The sequence below is a fragment of the Panthera pardus genome, unplaced genomic scaffold (genome assembly GCF_024362965.1).
Source record: "Panthera pardus isolate Hobbes unplaced genomic scaffold, ASM2436296v1 HiC_scaffold_20, whole genome shotgun sequence".
Taxonomy (NCBI): Eukaryota; Metazoa; Chordata; class Mammalia; order Carnivora; family Felidae; genus Panthera; species Panthera pardus.
Window position 1 is genome coordinate 50470932 of NW_026526766.1, and position 23459 is coordinate 50494390.

The 23459-nt window shown below is 43.5% G+C and overlaps 1 protein-coding gene and 1 long non-coding RNA gene across 4 annotated transcripts in view; one reads left to right on the top strand and one right to left on the bottom strand.

Annotated features, from left to right (window-relative positions):
• The window catches only part of MOB3B (MOB kinase activator 3B), a 231580-nt gene extending 229021 nt beyond the window's left edge, over window positions 1-2559 (bottom strand). Inside the window, exon 1 of one of the 3 annotated variants that reach the window (XM_019424220.2) lies at window positions 2324-2559. The gene's annotated coding sequence lies outside the window, so the exon portion shown is untranslated. Of the gene's footprint in view, window positions 1-1622; window positions 2268-2310 lie in introns of those variants that run through there. The other 2 variants (XM_019424219.2, XM_019424221.2) reach the window with 2 other exon arrangements.
• Window positions 1458-19286, top strand: LOC128778603 (uncharacterized). Its single transcript, XR_008424223.1, has 2 exons — window positions 1458-1574; window positions 14242-19286. It is a non-coding gene; the product is annotated as an uncharacterized LOC128778603 (long non-coding RNA).
• The last annotated feature ends 4173 nt before the right edge of the window (window positions 19287-23459 follow it).

The following is a 23459-nucleotide window of genomic DNA, read 5'->3' on the forward strand; positions in this document are numbered from 1 at the left end:
GGAGTAGACCAGGACAAATACTGCCCTTACACTTTGTTAATGATGCCTTTGGGCACTTGGGCAACCCAGGTCTGCCTTGTTGCTCTTCTCCTGCTGCTACTGTGCAAAATTTCAAAGGAATCCTTCCTTATGCATCATTTTCATAATGAAATGTTTGTAAAGAGCCTTCCAGTGCTTCAAAGATTTTGCTTTTTGTTGCTGTTGTTGGTACCACTGGTAATATCCAGCACTTTCTGGAAGTGCTCTGTGTCCACCTTCCAGATTTAGCAGTCGACTTTGTATTTATTTGTTGAATGTAAGTCAAATTTCTATTAGGTCAGGTAAAGGATAGACTCTTAGAACTGTGGAGAGCCAAGTGCACAGCTCCCACTTAAAATGCTTGAGTGGGTACATAGGTCACAAGTGTTCAGAGGGGAGCTTCCTCCCTACCCCCTCTTGGGGGAAGGATCAAAAGGTAGAGTGTAATTGAGTCTCCTTGGAATAAGGACGAGTGGACCTCCCTCAGAAAAAGCTGGCAACATCACTGTATGTAAAGCTATGAGCATGTATAGGTTCTAACAGGTGCACAGGCTTGGCCTCCACTCACAGGCAAAACCACTCTCCCTTCACCCTTTCGGTGAACCCCCCTTCTCAAGAGTAGCTACTTTGCTTTGACCTACTTCTTTAATACTCCCCAGTAAGAAGAAACATGATGTGTAAGTATCTAACTTGTGAGGGAAGGGACAGAAATAGGGCCACCCATAATCTACCAGGCGCACCCCCAGGGGAACTCGGAGGCAGTCCCAAGCCACTGGTTCGCAAGGACTTGGAAGTCTGGACGCTTTCCCGGTGGCGTCTCTAAATGCTGAGAGGGGACCTGGGATTTAGACATGGGAAGCCCTACCCCAAGTCAAAACTCCACGTTTAATCTGGACGAAGCCACCTAACCACTATTTCTAGGCAAAGTCTCGAGGCTTCCCGGGTTATTTCCTTCTCCATCCTTGCCTGTCCTCCGGCCCTTGGAAACTCGCAGACCCCAGAACCTCGGCATTCTGCCCACCACAAGTGCCCCGACCCTGTGCCGCTGCCCTGGAAGCGGCCCAGCCACAGGCCTTTAGGCGATTTAAATCCACTGGAACTACCGAAGGACACCCTGGTCGGGGGCGGAAAGTCGCTTCCAGTCTCGGGAAAGCGGCACCTCTCCGTGACTGCGCCCTTCGCGGCGCGCCTGGGCTGAGATCTGAGAAATGCGCCCCGGGCCACAGTCAGCCGAGGAGGCGGGGAGGCTGCAACTTTCCCTCCGCCCTCTAACCGCAGGGCCTGGGTGCGGCGGCCTCGCGGGGGTCAGGCTCCTCTCCTTCCACGGTCGGGATCCTCAGCAGGAGGCGGCCGTGTGGGCTGGGGGGGGGGGGGGGTGGGTGGCGGGCGGGTGCAGGGAGGACACGGGGGGCGTCCTTCTCTCCGCGAGCCCCGCCAGATGTTGCAAAGGCAAACAATAGGGGAGACGCGGAGAAACAAAAGGCCATTCGTCACGATCTCCACGGGCTCTGTGGCGTGGTCCCTACGGGGAGGACGTCTGGGAGGCGGTCAGGAAGGTGGGTGAAGGGGGGAGCCAGAGGCGATTGGGGGTTCCCGGTACTCACTTGCCAGGCAACGGGGGTCGGCCCTTTCCATTCCGAGAGGGGTCCCGAGGCAAGGAGGACCATCAAAGGAAAGTTGAGGGCTTTTCACCTTCCTCGGCGCGGGGGAAGGGAGGGGCTGGATTCCAGATGTTTGACAGTTGTTGGCCCAAGGGGTCGGCAGGGTTTCGTCCGTTCTTTCCCCACCCGCACCCTCCCCGGAGCTCGGACGGCGCCGGGGTCGAGCGGGACGGCAGAGCGGGCTTCCTTCCCCCGCTCAGCCCGCGTGGAGCCTCCGCACACGCCCCGAGCGCCGAGCTCCGGCCCAGGCGCACTTTCGCGAAAGTTTGTCTTCCCGTCCCCCCGCGGCCTGACACGCACGCTGCAGCCCCCCGCGCTTCGGGGCGGCTCCGGGACGCACTTGTGCCCCGCAGGGAGACCGAGGTTACAGAGTCTGCACAGTCAAGGCCCCGGAGCCCGGGCTGGGGACTGGACTCCCGTTCCCGCCCGGGAAGGGCGCGAGAGGGGCCCGCAGGGGCCGCGATGTGGGGCGGGGGTCTGACGCGGATCCCGGCCGCGGAGCCGCCCACCCCCCGGTCCCGCTGCGCCCGCCCCCAGGTGCGCCCCGCACCCCAGCCCGCCCGGGCGCCACCGGGGCGAGCAGCTGCCGGGCGGCGCCACCTTGCCTCTCCCGGCGCGGGCTCTCACTCACCGTGGGCTTTTACCTTCAGCCCGCGGCCGGGTCGGCTCCGTGCGCCGGGCGGGTCAGTAGCAGGCGGCGACAGAGGAGGAGGGTGAGCCGGGGGCCAGACGGGCGACGCTGGCGGATCCACGCGGCGGGCAAGGGGCGAGCGGCGAGGGGCCAGCGCGCGCGGTCTCCAGGAGCGCGCGGGCGACCGAGCTCGGGGCTCGAGCTCCAGCCGCTGCTCCCAAGTAGCCCCCACAGGCGCCTCGCGTGCGGCTGTGCGCGGGGACGCCGAGAGGGGACCCCTGGCGGCCGCCCGCGGAATGGCAGCTCCGTGGGGGAGAGGAGTCAGTCAGGTCGCCTGGAGGCTCAACTTGCCTCCTTCAGAGGTGGGGAGTGGTCGGGCTAAGCGGGCTCCCCACCTTGGGGAAAAGAGGATGGTCTTCTCACCAGGGCGACAAGGGAGATACCGGATCAGAAAGGACGCGTTCAGGGTCCACAACGGCCAAGGCACCTATAAAGGGGGAATCACCTTCTCCAACGTTCCCTGACTTGTTGAAAAATACTGACAGAGGGGAGCATTAATCGTTGCAAAATACTCTGAGATTGTGGCAGATTTACTAGAACAAACTGGGAGTAGTGGGATGAGCATAGACTTTGAAGCCCAGTCACCCCTGAGACTTTCTACTGTGTGATCTTGATCTGTGACCTCTAAACTTCAGTATTCTTCTCTGTAAATTGGGAAAGCAATATCTACCTTGCAGGGTGGTCTTAAGGGTAAAGTAAACATAGAAAGTATTCTTAATAGTAGGAGTCATTAAAGATAAGCTTCCTAGAGAAAATAATGTCTTATGGGGCGCCTGGGTGGCTTAGTCGGTTGGGCGTCAGAATTCAGCTCAGGTCAAGATCTTGAAGTTTATGAGTTCAAGCCCCGCGCAGCGGCCCTGTGCTGACAGCTCAGAGCCTGGAGCCTGCTTCAGATTGTCTCACTCTCTTTCTACCTCTCCCCCACTTGTGCTCTTTCTGTCTCTGAAAAATAAATAAATGTAAAAAGAAAATAATGTCTTCCACATCTTTTATACCTGTTATATAGCACCTTAATACATATTGATTAAGGAGTACCAAATGTTGAGAAGTACCAAATTTTACAATTCTGATTATACACTTTAAAGACGTATGGAACTATATTAATTAGAAATTAGGATACGTGAAGAAAACATCTTTCCCCCAAAAGTGGTTTCCATGATCACTAAATGAGAACCTCGAAAACCACACACATCTTCTGCAATATCCAGTCATTTCTGTAATATTGTAAATATTGTAAGAAATATTCAATAGTCAAATTGTGATGGTCTAACGATATCAGGATTAAATGATTCCATTTAATTCTGTGTCACTTGGGCAGTGCAAAGATGTTGGAGATTGTAAACATAAAACTCAAACATGGGGGGGGAATGGTTAGATACAAATATACAGCCACTAAGCAATGATTCTGTTTATCATTGAGTAATGCAATTTCATTTCCAAACTGCCTCAAACCCTAGTCACTGGTTTTAAAGCTCCTTTTGTCCTTTTGGCCTCATGGCAATCGGAAAGCTCTTCATCATCCAGATCAGGATGATGAGGTAATCTTAATTACCCCAGTTTACCTTTAATTTTCCTTCCCTTTCATTCACTAGTCCCTAATTGGGAAGTCTGTTGCCTGCCTAACAGTTCCCATTGCAGGATCTTTTCTGTCCTGCCAGCAGAGGAAAAATGAGGTTTCTTGGCTCAGAAACTAAAGCAGAACATTGAGATCCAACTTCTGCCCTTGGAGATAGGGCTCGTGCTCCAGGACACAGATGAGCTGGGCACGCACAGGGCGCAAAGGGTATTTGATTCTAATCAATAAACATTAATGGAACTGGCTCCGCCTCTCTCTTTGGCCATAGGGAAGAGAGGCCTTTCATCTCAGTTCCGTCTCCTTAGTGGCTTCTTCCCTGGGGAGGAATGGTAAATCTTGTGATTGGGAGAGAGCCTTCAATACTTCCTGGCCAACTTTCATCAGTGAGTGGGGTCAGTGTGATGAATGGTGCCCCAGCTCTCGCCCCGTCGCTGGCCCAGCTTCTCTGCCTGTGACCTAGTGGGCTGGAGAAGGATGGCTCAACCTTCAGCATCTTCTCTAAAGGACCAGCATTTGGATTCCAGTCTTCTTTGGTCCTCTTGTGTCTTTGTCTGTTCAGGCTACTGCAACAAAGCTTGGGGCTTCCAAACAACAGAAATGTATTTCTCACAGTTCTGGAAGCTGAGAAGTCCAAGATCAAGTTGCCAGCCAATTAAGGGTTTGGTGAGGACCTGTTTTCTCATAGACAACTTTTCACTATGTCCTCACAGGGCAGAAGGGGGCAGGGAGCTTTCTTAGGCTTCTTTTATAAGGACACTAATCCCATTCATAAGGCATCTGCCCTCATGACTGATCATCTCCCAAAAGCTCCATCTCTCAATACCATCACACTGGGGGATAGGATTCAACAGATGAATTTGGGGAGGACACAAACATTCACTCTGTAGCATCCTGGGCTACACCTCATTCTCCAATCCAGCTTTTATCAGAGCTCTGCATAGGTGTTATATAGCAAACTGGCTCCATCATGAATTGAACAAGATACCATTTCCCAATCGCTATTATTCTTTATGTGTATAGTTCTTTGCTTGAGGGACAGCAATCTGAAGGGAAATATTGGATGAAGGGAAGGATTCAGGTACCAAAAGTCCATCCAAACTATACCCATCCTCTCCCTCAAACTTGCTTCCATGGTTGTTTTCCCCATCTTGGTGAATGGACTCTCCAACCTTTCATTGACTTAAAACCCTAAGCCACGGAATCATCTTTGACTCCCCCTTTTGTAAATTTTGTCTATCAGCAAATTTCATTGGCTTTACCTTCAAAATATTTCCAGAAGCTGACAGACCTCTTTCCACCACCTCATTCCAAGCTACAAACACCTGTAGCTTGGATTACTGCAATAACCTAACTGTCCCCCCGCCTCCACCTTGCCCCCCATATGTGCTATTCTCAGTAGAGCAGCCAATGTGATTCCAGTAAAAGTTATGTCATATATTGTCACCCTGCTACTTCAAATCCTCCTTGGGCTTCCTGTCTTACTCAGAGTAAAACTAACACAAATAGGCATCCCTTTATCTCTGATCTTGTTTCCTCCTAATTTCTCCATCACAAATTCTGCTTCATGCACAGTACCTCTTTCGGTTCCCAGGAATGCCAGGTAAGTTAAAACAGACCCTTTAAACTTCCTGTGACTTCTGCCAGGGACATTCTTTGCTCAGATTCTTCACAACTTACTGCCTCCCCTCCTTCAGCTCCTATTCAAAAGTTACCGGAGTCCCCCTCTTTCAACTCCACTGACAATTATAATCACCTTCCCCTTCTAACACTCCCTATCCTTCTTCCCTGCTCTGATTTTCTCCACAGAACTTATTGCCATCTGATGTACAATATATATGTTGCCTGTATTAGTTTTCTGTTTTCTGCCTGTGTTGGTTTTCTATGGCTGCTGTAGCAATGGACCACCAACTTAACACACAAACACAAACAACACAAACTTATTATCTTATAGTTCTAGAGGTTAGACAGTTCTCATTAGGCTAAACTCCAGGGGTCAGCAGGGCGTCATCCCTTTTTAAAGTCTATAGGGGAGAGAGAATCAATTTCCCTGTTTTTACTGGTGTCTAGAGGCTGCCCACATACCTCAGCCTGTGGCTCCCTTCCTCCTTCTTAAAACTGGCCACGGCAGTCAGGCCCTCATTTTCATCACTATGGCCTTTCTGCTTCCTTCCCTCTTCAATTTATAGAGGCCCTTGGGATTACACCAAGCCCATCCAAATAATCCAGGATTATCTCCCTATGTTAAAGTCAGCTGATTATCAACCTTAATTCCATCTGCAAAACCCAATTCCTTACAGGTTATGGAAATAAAGATGTGGACATTTTGGGGGGGGGGGCATTATTCTGTCTACCACACTGTCTCACTCTTTCCACGAGAATGGAAATTCCATACTTCATGGATTTTTATCTGTTTTGTGTATTACTCTATCCCTTGACTAGCTCAGTAAATGTATAGACACTTGCTATGGGCTAACTTATATCTCACCTCCTTCTGCCTCCCAAATGCATGGGTTTAAGCCTTACCCCTCAATGTGAGTATGTGGGTATTTGGAGATGAAGTCTTTAGGAGGTAATTAGAGTTAGATGAAGTGATAAGGGTAGGACCCTCATGATGATATTAGTGGCTTCATAAGAAGAAACAAGAAAAGAGAGATTGTTCTCTCTGCCATGTGAGGACACGGGGAGAAGGCAGCCATCTGTAAGCCAACAAGATTCTCACCAGGAACAGAATTGGCCAGCATCATGATCTTAGACTTCCCAGTCCCCAAAACTGTGAGAAATAAATGTCTATTGTTTAAGCCAGCCAGTCTATGGTATTTTGTTATCCCAGCCTGAACACACTAATATGGCACTCAAATATTTGTTGAATTAATTAATGACGAGAACTCATTCTAGGTATTGCAAATACTTAACATCTTCCTAAGCTCCGAAATAATGGCAATTTAAGCAAAGCAGGTGTGTGTGTGTGTGTGTGTGTGTGTGTGTGTGTGTGTGTAAAAGATATGTATGTACCTACAATATGTCAGGTACCTGCTGAGTACTTTATGTAGAATATCTCATTTAATTGTCACAAAGTCCCTAAATAGTAAACACAGGTGAAGAAATTATAGGCCAGAAAGGAGAAGGAATTTACCCAAAGTCATGCAGCTAGTACATCATGTATGCAGGTTTTAGACTTGGCAGTGTGACTTAAACCCATAGCAGAAACTCTACACTCCTCTGCCACTGTCATGCTGCAACAGGCCACCCTGGATCTTGCTCTTGATGTGCTTACAATCTAATAAGATTGACAAGAGAATGACAAGAGAAATATACCTAGCAATAATACAAAGAAGACTATGGGGGGATAGTATAAAAGAGGCCAATATGTTGCTGTAGAGAATAGAGACAAGAAAGATTAATTTGAGATGGTGTTGGCTGTGGGGAGTTTCAGGGAGGAATGTGGCATTTGAGCTGGATTTGATGGTGGACACTGTTGGGAGTTAGAAAAGTCACTTCAGGTGCATAGAACTTAGAAAGATCAGGAAGGGAGAAAAGTCCTAGATGTGTCCTGGAAACTAAGGTTAATCTGGTTGGTATGGGCACTACCTGTGCAGTTAGATGATAAGGGCTGGGATCCCAAATGCTGGGCTAGAGATCAAAGGAAATGTAACGATTTTTGTTGTGTTATTAATGGAGAAAGTTTACCTGAAGGAGCTGCCAGAGCAATGCCTGAAGCTATAACTCAAAAGGCAAGAAGAAGGCAAAAATGAGCTCTTGCTGGATGAAATGTTTTGAGAGGCTTCTGACTCTGTTTGCCACATTATAAAAGGGCAATTGTGGATCTCTCACTCTAGGTCCAGAGCACAGCCTCATACATCTTAGACCCAAAATGTTCTAAAGCGAACAAAAATAGATAATGAAAGAAACTGGGTTATTCCCTGGCCTCTGGACAGTTTTTGCCATTTTGATTTCATAGGTGAAGTAACTAAGCCTGGAAGAATTGACTTGCCCTGGATTACACAACCAAAAGATTGGGACATTGATTTTAGGTCTCATGACCATTGCTACTATGTCCTGATACAGCAGTGGAAAAGGCTCTAAGGATGTGTTTGTCCAAGATGGAGTTGTCAGATTTTAAGCTGTTTCAGATAAATCTCTCCAGGTAGCTGTGAAGCAAGTCTAAGGATTTTGGATGGAGGCTCCCATGATTCTCACTTCCAAGTTCTTCCAGGGAAAAGAGAAAAGCCAAGACCACCTGAAAGATGCATTTTAGGGAGACAAAGTGGCATGGTAATTATTAGCTGTATCTGTTACCTCATTTTATAAAATGGGGTAAGTAATATACGTGGTTGTATGGATTCACTGAAGGGATGCATGTTATGTGCTTAGCACAGTGCTTGTTTCTGGAGCACACCACATCTTTTTCTTTCCAGCACATAGTTCTCACATCACCCTCACACAGCCCCTCTCTCATGAGGGTAAGAGACCCTAGCCCTCAGCACTTATTACATTCCACACTAAATCTAGAAGCCTCACTATCCCTTGGGATGTCATCTCCTAGAACCGGGAACAAGAAGAGAATATTTCTGGGTACTTTGATGTAGAATTAGTAACATTAACTTTCTTTGCCTAAGTCAATGCAAATTACTTTCTATCATTTTCAGTTCATGCTTTATGCATTTCCTGTAAGAGGAAAGCCATGCTGGTCTTCAATGGTGTAAGAGAAAAATCCCAAAAAGATTCTGTTGCCAAACCACCTCATTATAGCTTCCACTGAGAGGGCACCAAAAGAGCGGAGGGATATCCTAAGAGTGTCACCATAGTAACATCATAACACCTTGGAACAGAATAAAGTGGAGGCAATGACTTGCATAGTCATCGACAGACATAGACTCACAGTCATATTGTTCTAGAGAGCAGTGCTCACTCAAATAAGATTTGTGGGAGGGTCTTCCTATTAATTTCAGTAGTCTGATTACCCAGTGTCATTGTGTGCTAACCATGATTATTACAGGCAGGTTACTAACAAATAGCAGACATTCTCAGAGTCCTTCTTTTCATACGAAGCAATGAGAGATAACACAACTGTCTACTTAACAAATCTTCAAAAGTAGGGCACACTTCCTCCTCATCTATTTTGATTTTACTTTCAAAAGCTTGACTAGTCATGATCCTGGATATATTGTCTCCATGTTTTATGAGGCATCTCTGGGTCCTGAAAATGAATGCACATGGCTCATCCTAAGCACCAAAATAATGGCAATTTAAACAAAGCAGATGTGTGCATATGTGTGTGTGTACAAAAGATATGTATAATATAGAAATATATATGGTATATATAAAGATATTTATATAAATTTTTATATATATCTGATATATATATATATATATATATATATATATATATATATAACTTTTTAAGCAATTTTGAACCATGACAGGAGTCCATGTGTCCAGCATGTTTCCTGCTAGCATAATTCTTACCATTTATGATGACACTGGATGTCTATAATCATTTCCTCTAAAATCCACATTACATCAATCCCATTTTGGAGAAGTGGAACTGAGGCATGAAAAGGTCACAGGGTTTGAGGTCTGGGGAAGACCTGTGACACTGTTCAAAGTTGTATCAGTGCAGTGAAACAAGAGGGTGCAATTTGGAATCATTATGGACAATGGCCTGCCTTCAGTTCTATAGGAGTAAAGTGAATGTGCTTTCCTAAATTATTTTTTAATTGATTTTATTTAAATGAAATTGTGATCTCTCCTCCTGCTCTTTAGATCTGTTTGTATTTTTCACAGTGATCCAACGTCCTTTCAGATCTCCTTACCAGAATGTGTTTTTTTTTTTTGGGGGGGGGGGTTGTTTGCTTTTTAAACCACTTGAAAAATGACTCTTCTCAGGAGAGAAGCATGATGTTTTTGTTTTAGTTTGACACAAACCATATGTATAGTACACTTGTGGTCTGCCTCAGTGCTGTGAAAAACGGAGAACAATTCTTTTCTAGGAATTGTCCTAAAACAGGTGTTTAGATGTGATCCAAGGAGAGTTAGTTGCTGGGAGAATCAGAGTCTAAGGTAGTCTTGTGTAAAGACACCATGGCCTGGCTCCCCCAAACCAATTTGAGAGAGACTTCAACATCTTTCTAAAATGGGGAAATCAGACTGTGTGCTCAATGGGTTTGAGAAGTGAAAATCAAAGTGATTCATACAGAAGGGGATAGGAAGACAGAGAAGAGGCTTCCAGCTTATATACACCCCTTCCTCCTCCAAGTAGGAAAATAAAGGGGATCTCATATGGACTTTCTTTTGAAAGGGGAAAAAAACACAGCTTTACTGTCTTTGTGATCAATGCCCATGACCATGCCCAATAAGTCACTCATTAACTCCCAACTGCCATGTATGGAAAACCAAGAAAAGTCTTTGTGCCTCCTCAACTCTCCTTGAATATCTGTGGAAAGAAATGAAAGAAGTAAACTGTTCCACTGTCCGACTGAAGGTGACTGTTAATGAACAAGGAGGCTTTCCAAACCACCCCCTGCCTTCCTGGCCTAAAAAAGAAACAAGATTATCCTTTTCACATCCTAATTAAGGCAAGACGCAGAAATGAGGGGATCACTTGTCCTGCCCTACTTTAGCTTCCAGCTGTTTTACCTACTCAAGACCCCATTTCCTCAAGATTCCAATTAGATTTGATACACTGCTCAATACTAATTTCCTCCTAAGATGCTACTTCACCATTTGGAAGGCCCCTTGGGCTAAATAATTATTGACTTCTAAATGGCCTCCAGCCAGTTTCAGATATGATAGTGTTTCATGTCCAGTGATATGAAAGACTTGCCTTGGGTATTGAACAGCTTCGATGATGCTTTTCCGGGGAAAAACATCTCTCTGAAAGGTTTTTAGAAAAGTTTTAGTTAAACTTTTTCCCAAGTCTTACTAATGCTCAGGTAGAGTCTATAGAGATGAATGGATAATTTCCTTCCTTTTATTTATTCTTTTTCTTCCCCTCCCCATATCCCTCCCTCTTTCCTCCTTCCTTTCTTTCTCTTCCCTCCTTTGTTAGTTTGTACCGAAGAGGACTTATAACAGCTGGGTAACTCAAGGATTTCTACCCAATGTCCTAGAAGAACAAGGTTTCTACCCAATGTCCTAGAAGAACAATTCTCCTTTTCTCTAAAATGGCATTACACTTTCATCCCTTTTCCTTGTCTTGTTGCGTTCCTGTGTTCTGTTGATCTCAGCAGATGCTAAACTAGGTTTCCATAGGTTTCCATTTGAAGTTGCTCCTCCTGGCTGCTCAAATTGTAGGCAGAGTCAACATCAAAAAACAAAATGAAAGCACAAGTGAAGAGTTGGAAGGACCCCCAAGACCTTTGTCTCAGTGGCTTGCATAGCCCTACAGCATTTACTGGAGATGGACGGCAGGGAACTCATATTTATCAGGCACTTGGAATGTGCTAGGAATGATGCTGGGACCAAATACTTACAATGACCAAATATTTACAATGACCTTGGTATGATTACCACCCCCCCCCCCCCCCATTTTAGACATTGGGAAACTTGTGCAGGACTCATACAGGCTGCCTATCTTATTCTCAGTCCCCATTTGTCATCACCCTGCATCCATCAGCTCTGTGTAAGAACTGAGATTAGTGTTTAAGGATGGAGTTTGGTATAGAAAGCATCCCTGGTTCCCTCGGTTCCAGGGCATTTATAGTGGCTGGCTTCCCATATCTTAAGCACACATTAGGTGTAATTTCACTGTCTGCCTCAAGACTTCCCACAGCTGTGGGAGCTTGCTCAGCCCAGGAGTGATGCCAGTGTCTGTGCTGCAGGGAGGCTACTTAAGGCCCCTAGGGACAATGAACAGTGAATGAGAGCCAGTGAATAAATGCTCCGTCCTCTTATCCTTGAGATGGACAATGACGGAAGGCATTCTTTACATGACAGAGATCCAAGTCCCAAGTGGCCAGTTGATATTTCATCCTTATATTGGCTTTTCCTGCTTCTTCTCCCACTCATCCTTTTCTCATTCCTGCTTCCTGGGCTAGATAAACTAACTGCATCAAGTCTTTGCCTCAGGCTCTGATTTGGGGGGGGGGAGTCAAAAGCAATATTTGGGGTCCTGGTAGGTGGCAATAAGGTCCACCACGAGTACCATAGAATAAAGGAGAACGTTACTGTTATGAGTCCTATAGGAAAATAAGCCGGACTAAACTAGAGAGAGGTCCTGAAGCAGAGAACACAGTTCCAAGCCGGGAACTCTAAAAAATGTTCCCTTAAGTAGAACTCTTTGAGAAAATATATGCAAAGTGTCATTAAACTGCCCAGAAGGAAATAACATCAAAACATTAACTGGTTTTCTCTTCTGAGTAAATCTTCAATGGAAGTTCCTCTGATCTTCCTCACTTGTATTTATTTATGTCTTGACTTCCCCCCTGGGGAATCTCCATCCCTGTCACTGGAGATAATGACCATTTTTTCCCTCTCCTCAAACTAGGTAGAATAACACACTTAGCCATCATTCTCTACCTAGAAGGCAGCACAGCTTGTTAGTTCAGAATAAGCTGTGGGTAATAGGTCAAGCTCCAGTCAGCTGGGTGACTTAGTATTGTCAAGTTTTGCTACATAAACAATGGTGCGAATTCAGGGGCTTAAAACCACAAAGGTTAATGTCGTGCTTGTGCAACATGCTTATCTTGGGTTGATGGGGGTGGTAAGGGGTCTCTGCTCCTGTATCTCCCACTGAAGGACCCAGGCTGTGGAGCTGCCATGTTCCAGAATGTTAATAGTCACTGTGGTAGAGTTAAAGAGGGCAAAGCTCTCCAGCCTTCTGTCTGAAAACAACATTTGCTTGTTTTGTTCATTGGCTGAAGAGAGTTGTGTGGTCATGCCTGGGTTCCACCGAAAGAGAAAGTACAACTGAACTTCCAGGTGAGAAAAGAGAGAGAAAAGCAGGATATTTGTGAAAAATATCTATCATGTCTGGACAATCATTTAACCTAGGCATCAGTGTCCTCCTCATGTACATGGGGAAGTTTACTTTATGAGGTTGTTGTGAGGGTTGCCTGAGAAACTGCTCAAGCACGGGGCACGTAGTCATTACTCAATAAACTCTGCTAATCTGACCATGATCCTTTGTACACCTGAAATATAATGTTCAGATTTATCCTAATATTTCCCAAATCTCTGCAATTAAATAACAGCAATTTTTAGAAAATTCTTCTCCATAAATTTTATTTTCCAGCCTTTAAAAATGATCCTGGTGCCTCTTCTCTGAATTTCTCCAAGTTTTAAGATATGGATTCTAGCACAGTGCTCCCCACATAGAAAGGACTAGACTACAATCACGCAATGAGAAAATACTTTGTTTTGAAGGAGAGCTACACATATATAAAATGATAATCACTGTATTTATTGTTTATAACAAGTGCTATTCTTGTGCAGATAGATTCAGCTTAAGTTCATTAGAACAGTATGGGTCTCATTAGAAAGAACATATTATTATGCTCGAAAAACTATGGCTGGACATGAAGTTATTATAAGGGTCTGGGCTCCTTCAGCTAAGTATGCTATTACAATTTCAATGGAACCATTATCTTGTCAACAGAACACATGGTAAAACTCTCAGGGGCTGCCTCTGACTTCATGAGAGTTGGTAGACTCTGGTTTTCCCTAGGGACGGCAGGGGCCTGGTAGGATCTGAGCAGGGGCCTGAGTCATGAGCTGTAGTCCCCTGTCCCTCATCACTTCAGGTTTGGTCTTGGAAAGCCAGCATTTTGAGGATCTAATCATAAGACTTTCTCACTGTCCTTGGGCTGGGTCATCCCCCCACCCCCTCATCTTGTTCTCACATGATGGTCATGGACTCCTAGTTTTATAAGGTGTTCTTTATTTTGACAGAATTTGGGCCAGGAACTTTGTTCAGTGAGTGTCTTAGCTCATGTGGACCCCGGGGTTGTTTATGTTTTCAGGACCTGCTATTGAGAAACTCTAAAGAAGTTTATTTTACAGAGCGAGTTTGCTTTTGCCAGAATGAATTCATTTGCTCAAGTTATTATTTTTTTTTTTTCAACGTTTTTTATTTATTTTTGGGACAGAGAGAGACAGAGCATGAACGGGGGAGGGGCAGAGAGAGAGGGAGACACAGAATCGGAAACAGGCTCCAGGCTCCGAGCCATCAGCCCAGAGCCTGACGCGGGGCTCGAACTCACGGACCGCGAGATCGTGACCTGGCTGAAGTCGGACGCTTAACCGACTGCGCCACCCAGGCGCCCCTCAAGTTATTTTTAAAATGTGCTTTTTCTTAGCTTCTTAGAGAAGCTCTCGTCTCTTCTTTGTGTGCGTCTGCGTCAGAAAACACTGCCAATCTCTTGATGGAAGCCCGAGAAAATGTCTAGTCAAAGAGGGTCAAAGATGGTTCTCGGCTTTGAACAGAACAGCCTCTATACACTGAATGCTGGGTTAAAACACTGTGCTGCTGGGCCCAGGAGCTGAAATGCTTGATGCTTCTAGAACCACGGAGGCCATGCAAATGAGTGTCAAACTGCTTCTACAGGTGTGTGTAGGAGGAGACACCACAGATGGATATTCATCCAGGAGAACACCCGCTGCAGTCAATTGGAACCACCACACGGTCCAGCAGCAGAGAGATTGCTGGAGGCAATGTGTAGGGGCACAACCCTCTACCTCATCTGAGTTAAATGGGCTGACTCATCAAACTACCTTGCAAACTTTGTATTTCACAACTGGTTTTTAAAAACAACTTTTAAAGACATGTGTTCTTTATATAAATCTTTCTTTTTCAACTGTTTATTTTTGAGAAAGAGATAGAGTGCATGAGAACAGGGGAGGGACAGAGAGGGAGACAGAGGATCTGAAGGGGGCTCCGCGCTCACAGCAGAGAGCCTGATGTGGGGCCCAAATTCACAAACCCTGAGATCGCAACGTGAGCTGAAGTCAGACACTTAACTGACTCAGCCACCCAGGTGCCCCAAGGGCATATATTCTTAACTTTTAGGGGGATCAGAAACCCCATTGAGAATCTGATTGAGGCTATGGACCCACTCCCCAGAAAAATGCACAAATGTGCAAACTTTTGCTTAAAATGTCAGTAGTATTATCGGGATAATATCCAAGAATGGCCAAGAAGGTCCACGCATTCCCTCACTTCAGAATTGGAATGAACTTTAAACCTGAGATTAATGGTCTATGAATACTATTCATTCTTTTAGAAATTTCTAAGTTTCTGCTTCATGGCAGGCACTATGCTGGAAGCTGGGGATGCAAGAATGTATAAGACAAGGACCAACCTTGTGAAGTTCAGTATGATGGAAGACAAATCCATAAGAATGATGCATAATAATGACTTAAGTGCCATGCTAGAACTCTAAGCAGAGAGACTTAAAGGAGTCCTGAAGGGAAGGTAATTAGTTCAACACATATACTATGTGCCAGGTGATTGGGAATGAGCTAGTGCACAGACATGATCTCAACCATAGGCGAATCCAGATTGGCAAGTAAAGTTCATCAGGGGGAAGACATGTGTATGCCTGGCAGCGGGGGCAGCATGTGCACTAGTCAACAATGGGAGTGACCAGAGTTGGGGAACTACAAACAGCTCCTCAGAGGAAGGAGAGAGCAGGAGTGCTGACAGCAAAGGGTGGAGGGGCTCTCTGGGTCAGATCCCAAAGGTCCTTGTGCTTCACCATGGAGTGTGGGCTTTATGTTGTGTCCAAGGTTGTCGCTGAGGGTTTTTTTTTTTAAAGCAAGTGAATAAGAACAAGGAGGAGATTCTATTAGAAAGATCACTTTTGGCCTTCTGTGGAGAAAATGGATTGATCGAGGCGGGTGGGGTCTGTGTGAAAAGACCAGAAGGGAGGAAGCTGTTGAGTTAATGTGAATGGGAAATGAGAGGTCCTGATAGTGGCAGTGGCAATGGTGGGGACAGAGTTGAAAAACAGGATGAGGCTTCTGGATAGTACCTCACACACACTCTTTCATGCCCTAGACTGACTTTGTCCTCAGGCAATGCTCTCTGTTCTATGCAGTGAGGTAGTGTTGTGTTCTATGCAGTGAGGTAGTGACTATTAACAGTCAGTGTTAATAATGTTTATTATTTAACATTAATAAAATAATGTTGCTACTGAAGTGATATCTCCTGGAATCACGCTGTAAGTTGCAGTTGAATAATCAGATGTGGGCATTCTACATTCAGTTCCTTAATGATGAGGATAATGATGGTAATAGCTGCAACTCAATTTTATTGATTAATTACTCTGTGCCCACTGCCCTTCCAAGCATTCTGCATGTATTAACCCACTTATTCGTCAAACAACTGAGAGCGAATGTCTGTTCCTGTTTGCATCTTAGGACCCCCCCCCCCCCCCAACCAGTCCCATGCTGGAAGCTGGGGATGCAAGGATATATAAGACAAGTACTTGCTATAGAATTCCATTCACGTGAAACTCTACAACAGGCAAACCTAACTATTGTGACAGCATTATCTGTGGCTGTCCTGGACCTACTCTATTCTCATGCCTATTGAATAGACGAGAATGTTGAAGCAGGACAGAGGGGTTAAATACCTTGTCCAAGGTCACACAGACATGAAGTAGAAAAACAGAGATTTGAGTTTTAGATGTCTCAGCTCCAGGACCCACACTCCTATGAACTCTACTCTGCCTATGACAGAATCTAGTCTTTCTCCATAGAATACAGTATGAGCATTAAATGGACTTTTTCAATTTGTCCTGAACATTCTGAATAATCACACGATAAAAAGGTTTCCACATTCTAACGTCTCCAGAAACAGATTTGGAGACGTACATGAAGCAAAATTCTGGGCGTGAATGTTTTTGCAGATTCAGGCTCCAAAGAACAGAAAAGCAGAAAAAACAAACAATGGTGTTTTTAAACAATGAATGTTGTTTTCCTCTAACCATAAGGGAGTTTTAAAACTTGACAAATCCATTCAGCTTTCAAAGCATTCCATATTCCCCACCCACAAGCAAATGCCAGAAGGTGCCAGTTTGAGCCAACTCTGAGCTCAGGAGTGATTTTCTAAGTAATGGATCAGATTTCTTAAATATCCATACTCCACAGATAAATACTTACCACTGTCCTAATTGGTCTGATGAAAACTGCTTAGCCATTTATCAAGCTATTAATTCAAAAAGAAAATTTCAGCAAGAGAGGAGATAGCGAGGCACAAATGCAGCAACAGCAAATGATAGGATATTACTACTTTGAAAAGATTGAACATCCTTAAGGTCTTTGAAATTTTAGGGCTACATTGTGCATGGGCTCAATTTTAATGTTTTTTTTTTTAACATTTATTTTTGAGAGAGAGAGAGAGAGAGAGAGAGAGAAAGAGAGTGTGAGCAGGGGAAGGAGCAGAGAGAGAGGGAGACACAGAATCCAAAGCAGGTTACAGGCTCTGAGCCGTCAGCACAGAGCCCCAACACTGGGCTCGAACTCATGAACCGTGAGATCATGACCTGAGCCAAAGTCGGGTGCTTAACTGACTGAGCCACCCAGGTGCCCCAGCATAGGTTCAATTTTAACGAAGGTCTTTCGGGGTGGGGGGGGAATGTTTCTGATTATGTAAAGAACAGTTTCCTTAATTTGCAGGGACAGATTCTTTTGGAGAAGACAAAGAAAATCATATTTAATATACTCATTATATTTATTTAGCTAACGTTTTTTGGGAAGCATGCCCTGTGCCTGATACCATGCTATGCACTGAGATACAAAAATGAAAAGATAGGTTTTGTTCTCTAGCCTAGCCATGGAAACAGAGAAGCAAAGGAATAGTGTGATAGATCCAACAAAAGAGAATGCATTAGCAAGTGAGAAGTGAGGTTAGAGTTGAATAGAAAGTGTGCGGCAAAGATTTTGGATTTGATTTTGTAAATGATGCAGAGTTATTAAACAGAAATGACCATGAGATTGTACAAGGATCATGCTGTTGTCAATGTGAAGAATGGGTTGAGATGGGGAGACATTCAAGGCAGGATGAGTTCCACTTTTTTCAAGTTTACTAGATTTTGATAAATGTTTACACCTATGTAACCATCACCCCAATCAAGATACCGAACATTTTCATCACTCCCAAGAGATCCCTTGGGCCCTTTGCAGTAAATACCATCCATTCTTGGCCCACGTCACAACAGATTAGTTTTGCCTGTTGAGGTTTACAGTTATACAATAAGTACTCTCAGGCTGGCACTAGGGAGGTCCTAAGATGCAAACTGGAACAGACATTCACTCTCAGTTTCATGGTAGCATAGCCCCTACAACGCACCCTGTACCATGCTCTTTTGTATGTTTTTGCTCAGTGTACTGTTTTTGAGATTTTGTTACGTATTTCAGCAGTTCATTCCTTTTTATTCCAGTGTATTTATTCCATGTTATAAATATATTATAATTTGTTTATCCACTTCTACATTGATGGTCATCTGGGCTGTTTCCATTTTGGTACTTTTATGAATATAGCTTCTATGAACAGTTGTGTGCAAATATTTCTGTGGACGTTTTTTTCATTTCTCTTGGGGAAATATTTAGGAGTGAAATTGCTGGCTTATATGGCAATATGTATTGAACTTCACAAGACTGTTCAAAAATAGTCAAAAGTGGTTTTAATACTTTGTATGAGAATTTCAGTTGCTCCACAGCCTAATAATTATCAACCTTTAACTATGTTAGTTTTAATTTTCATTCCATGACAATATTTGGCATGATTTTAGGTAATGATTGGCCATTTATGTATTAGTGTGAAATATATGCTTGAATCTTTTGGGCATTAAAAACATTGGGTTGTCTTCTTGATATTGACAAGTAGTTTTATTATATATGAAAAGTAGTTTTCATAATTTCAGAATTACGTTCTGGCTACAAGATCTATGTCAAATATGTGCATTGTATAGATCTTCTCCAGCATAGCTTGTGTGAGTTCCACTATTCATAAAAATCATTCCACAACATTCTGATACCTCCCTTTTTGCTTTCCAATCCATTACCCCTCGTCCCCCAAACACACACAATTTAGAGATCATCTAATCTTGTATTATAAGTGCTAATTTCCAAGTAGTAATTCCGTTGTGGTCAAAGAACAAACTTTGTATGACTTGAATCCTTTTAACTTATTGAGATTTGTTTAATGGCCCAGAATATGGTCTATCTTGGTGTTCCATGTGCTCCTGAAAATAACATATAATCTACTGTTGTTGAGTACAGCTGTGTTCTATAAATGTCACATCAAGTTGGTTGATAGTCTTATTCAAGTCGTTATATCCTGATTTGGATATAGATTTTCTTCTTTAAAGTCTTTCATTAAAATGGAGTCTATGCATAATCTAGTTCTAAAATTTGTTTTCTTGTTCCATCAAACATTGAGAGTCTTTAAATCTCTAGCTATAATTATAGATTTGTTTACTTCTCCTTACAGTTCTTGCTTTGTGTATTTTGAAGCTGTTACTAGGTAAACAAGCACTAAGGGTTGTTATGTCCTCTTGCTGAACTGACTCCTTTAGTATTACAAAATATTCTTTCTTTCTGGTAATATTCTTTGCTCTAAAATATGCTTTTGTGATACTAATTACAGTCACTCCTGCTTTCTTTTTATTAGTATTGGTATGGTATATCTTTTTCAATCTTTTTATTTTTAATCTGTCCTTTATTTTTAAGATGTGTCTTGTTGGGGGGCACTTGGGTGGCTCAGTCAGTTGAGTGCCTGACTTCGGCTCAGGTCATGATCTTGGTCTGTGGGTTCAAGCCCCACATCAGGCTCTGTGCTGACAGCTTGGAGCCTGCTGCGGGTTCTGTCCCCCTCTTTCTGACCCTACCCCACTCATGCTGTCTCTTTCTCTTTCTCAGAAATTAATAAACATTAAAAAAAAACATGGGTCTTGTTAGCATACAGTTGGATCTTGTTTTTTTTTTTAATCCAATTTGACACTTTCTACCTTTTAACTTAGCATATTTACACTTAAATCTCTTTAAAAGATAATTAAGTAAAACTATTAACAATAAAGCATTGAGCTTATAGCATATGTAGAACTAAAATCTGAGGCCACAATAGCACCAAAGGTGGGAAGGGAGAAATGGAATTATACTACTGAAAAGTTCTTAAACTATATGTTGTGTAGTATATTACTTGAATATAGACTGAGAAGTTAAAAATGTATGGAGGGAGGAGCCAAGATGGCAGAACAGCATGGAAGTTTTTTTGTGTGTCTCGTGTCCATGAAATAAAGCCAAACCAACACTAAATCATCCTGCACGCCTAGAAAACTGGTTGGAGGATTAACACAACAATCTGCACAACCTGAACCACAGAATTCATCAGGTACGTGGCACAGAGAGGTGAACTCGGGGAGCAAGAAGGTGTGGGAAGGGAGGTGCTTTTGCGAGCAGAGAGAGGATGGAGACTGGGGGTGGGGGGAGAATACGGGAAAAGCACCCCTCCCCAAAAGCAGCTGCAGAGAAAGTGGAAAATTGGAAACAGCCGCAGGGACTAAACTAAAAAAGGAGAAAGGAGAAAGGAGAAGGTTTAAATTCCATTAAGACTATAAACAGGGGGAGCGCAGAGTCTCAAACTCTGCAGCCCAATACCTGGAGGTGCTCTGGTGGGAAGGGCGAATCCCCAGGAGCAGAGTGGGGTCCAAGGGGTTCTTGGTCCACACCAGGATAAGTGGTTCCACTGCTGGAAGGACATTTGGTAGAGGCTGTGAGGCCACGTGGTCCCAGCAGACCCCAGAGAACAACCACATACGCTGGTGCTGGAACAAGGTCATTAAGGGTGAAGCCTGGTGCCAGATGTGTGTTGTGATTTTCCATAATCCCTGAAATGCTGCTCCTACACTATCTTGCGAACTTTTTCTGGGGAGGGCTGGCAGCTGGCCGGTCTCTGGGCATCAGCAGCAGCATGGTCCCACAAACGTTCCTAGGTGTGGCCAGCACTAAGCCATTGCTTGGTGAGATCCTCCACAAAGGGGCGGAACGGGTCAAGGCCGCAGTCCCTCAGAAGTAACGTACCGGGAAAAACAGCCGCATCTGAGACAAAACTCGGGAGGGAGGTGCTGCATGGGGCTTGGTCACGGACTGTGTAAAAGTGGGGAGTGGATGGAAGCCGAAGACAAAGGACAGGTGTGCGTTTACTGACTGGGGAGAACAGAGTTCTGATACTAGACACTGGGTAGCTGGGTGACACCACTTTCACCACTTCCACTTATGCGTATACCCACCTACAAGTGCCACAAAAATCCACCCCAGTAAGCTAAGCAGCACCATCCAGTGGAGAACGGAGTCGTTACACTAAGCCCTGCCCAAATGGGCCAACCTCACTCTTCAAGAATACAAGTCTCACAGCCTGCTTAGTTTCTGGACTATAAAGTGCTTCATAGTTTGACTTCTAGGGGAAAACGAAGTAATTTCAGTCGTATTTCAGTCTGTTAGCCAGTCCATCTATTCAATTTTCTTTCTTTTTTCTCTTTTTTGTTTTGTTTTTTTCTTGAATACAGAAAGAGGAAAAAGTCATTTTTATTTTCAGTTTTTATTAAGAATATTTTTAATTTTTTTCTACTATATTTTTTACTTTTGTGTAAATTTTTTCAAATTCTATTTTACTTCCATAATTCCATTTTCGTCTACTTCAGTGTATTCATTTTCTCAAATTTTTAAATGATTTCTTTTTTTATTTTCCCTTTTTCTCTCATCTATCAAGCCACTTTCAACACCCAGACCAAAACACACCTAGGATATAGCATCATTTATTTGATTATCTTTTGTGTGCGTTTTTAATTTTTAAATTTTAATATTTTAAAAATTTTACTTTTATTTAATTTTAATTTTTTTACCTCATTAATTCCTTTTCTCCCTTCAAAATGACAAAACAAAGGAATTCACCTGAAAGGAAAGAGCAGGAAGAAACGATAGCCAGGGACTTAACCAACACAGATACAAGCATGATGTCTGAACCAGAATTTAGAATTATGATAATAAGAATACTAGGTGGAGTTGAAAATAGGTTAGAACCCCTTTCTGCAGAGATAAAAAAAGTAAAAAATTGAAAAATTAAAAATGTAACTGAGCTGCAATCTTGGATGGATGCAGCGGCGGCAAGGGTGGATGAGGCAGAACAGCAAATCAGTGATATAGAGGACAAACTTATAGAGAATAATGAAGCAGAAAAAAAGAGGGAGATTAAGGCAAAAGAGCATGATTTAAGAATTAGAGAAATCAGTGACTCATTAAAAAGGAACAACATCAGAATCACAGGGGTCCCAGAAGAGGAAGACAGAGAAATAGGGATAGAAGGGTTATGTGAGCAAATCAAAGCAGAAAACTTTCCTAACCTGGGGAGAGACACAGACATCAAAATCCAGGAAGCACAGTGGACTCCCATTAGATTCAAGAAAAACCGAGCATCAACAAGGCATATTATAGTCAAATTCACAAAATACACAGGCAAGGAGAGAATCATGAAAGCAGCAAGGGAAAAAAAGTCCTTAACCTACAAGGGAAGACAGATAGGTTTGTAGCAGACCTATTCACAGAAACTTGGCAGGTCAGAAAGGAGTGGCAGGATATATTCAATGTGCTGAATCAGAAAAATATGCAGCCAAGAATTCTTTATCCAGCAAGGCTGTCATTCAAAATAGGAAAAATAAAAAGTTTCCCAGACAAACAAAAATTAAAGGAGTTTGTGACCACGAAACCAGCCCTGCGAGAAATTTTAAGGAGGACTTTCTGAGGGGAGAAAAGATGAAAATATATGGATAAAAACAAATAAATACCAAAAGCAACAAAGATTAGAAAGGATCAGAGAACACCACCCAAAACTCCAACTCTATAAGCATCATAATGGCATTAAATTCATATCTTTCAGTACTCACTCTAAAAGTCAATGGACTCAATGCTCCAATCAAAAGACATAGGGTAGGAGAATGGATAAGAAAACAAGATCCATCTATATGCTGTTTACAAGAGACCCACTTTAGACCTAAAGACACTTTCAGATTGAAAATAAGGGGATGGAGAACATCTATCATGCTAATGGTCAAGAAAAGAAAGCCGGAGTAGCCATACTTATATCAGACAATCTAGACTTTAAAATAAAGACTGTATCAAGGGATGCAGACGGGCATTATATCATAATCAAGGGATCTATCTACCAAGAAGACCTAACAATTATAAAGATTTATGCGCCAAATGTGGTAGCCCACAAATACATAAATCAATTAATCACAAACATAAACTCATCGATAGTAATACCATAATAGTAGGAGACTTCAACACCCCACTCACAACAATGGACAGATCATCTAATCAAAAAATCAACAAGGAAACAATGGCTTTGAATGACACACTGGACCTGATGGACTTAACAGATATATTCAGAACATTTCATCGTAAAGTAGCAGATTACACATTCTTCTCCAGTACACATGGAACGTTCTCCAGAATAGACCATATACTGGGACACAAATTAATCCTAAGTAAGTACAAAAAGATCAAGATCATACTG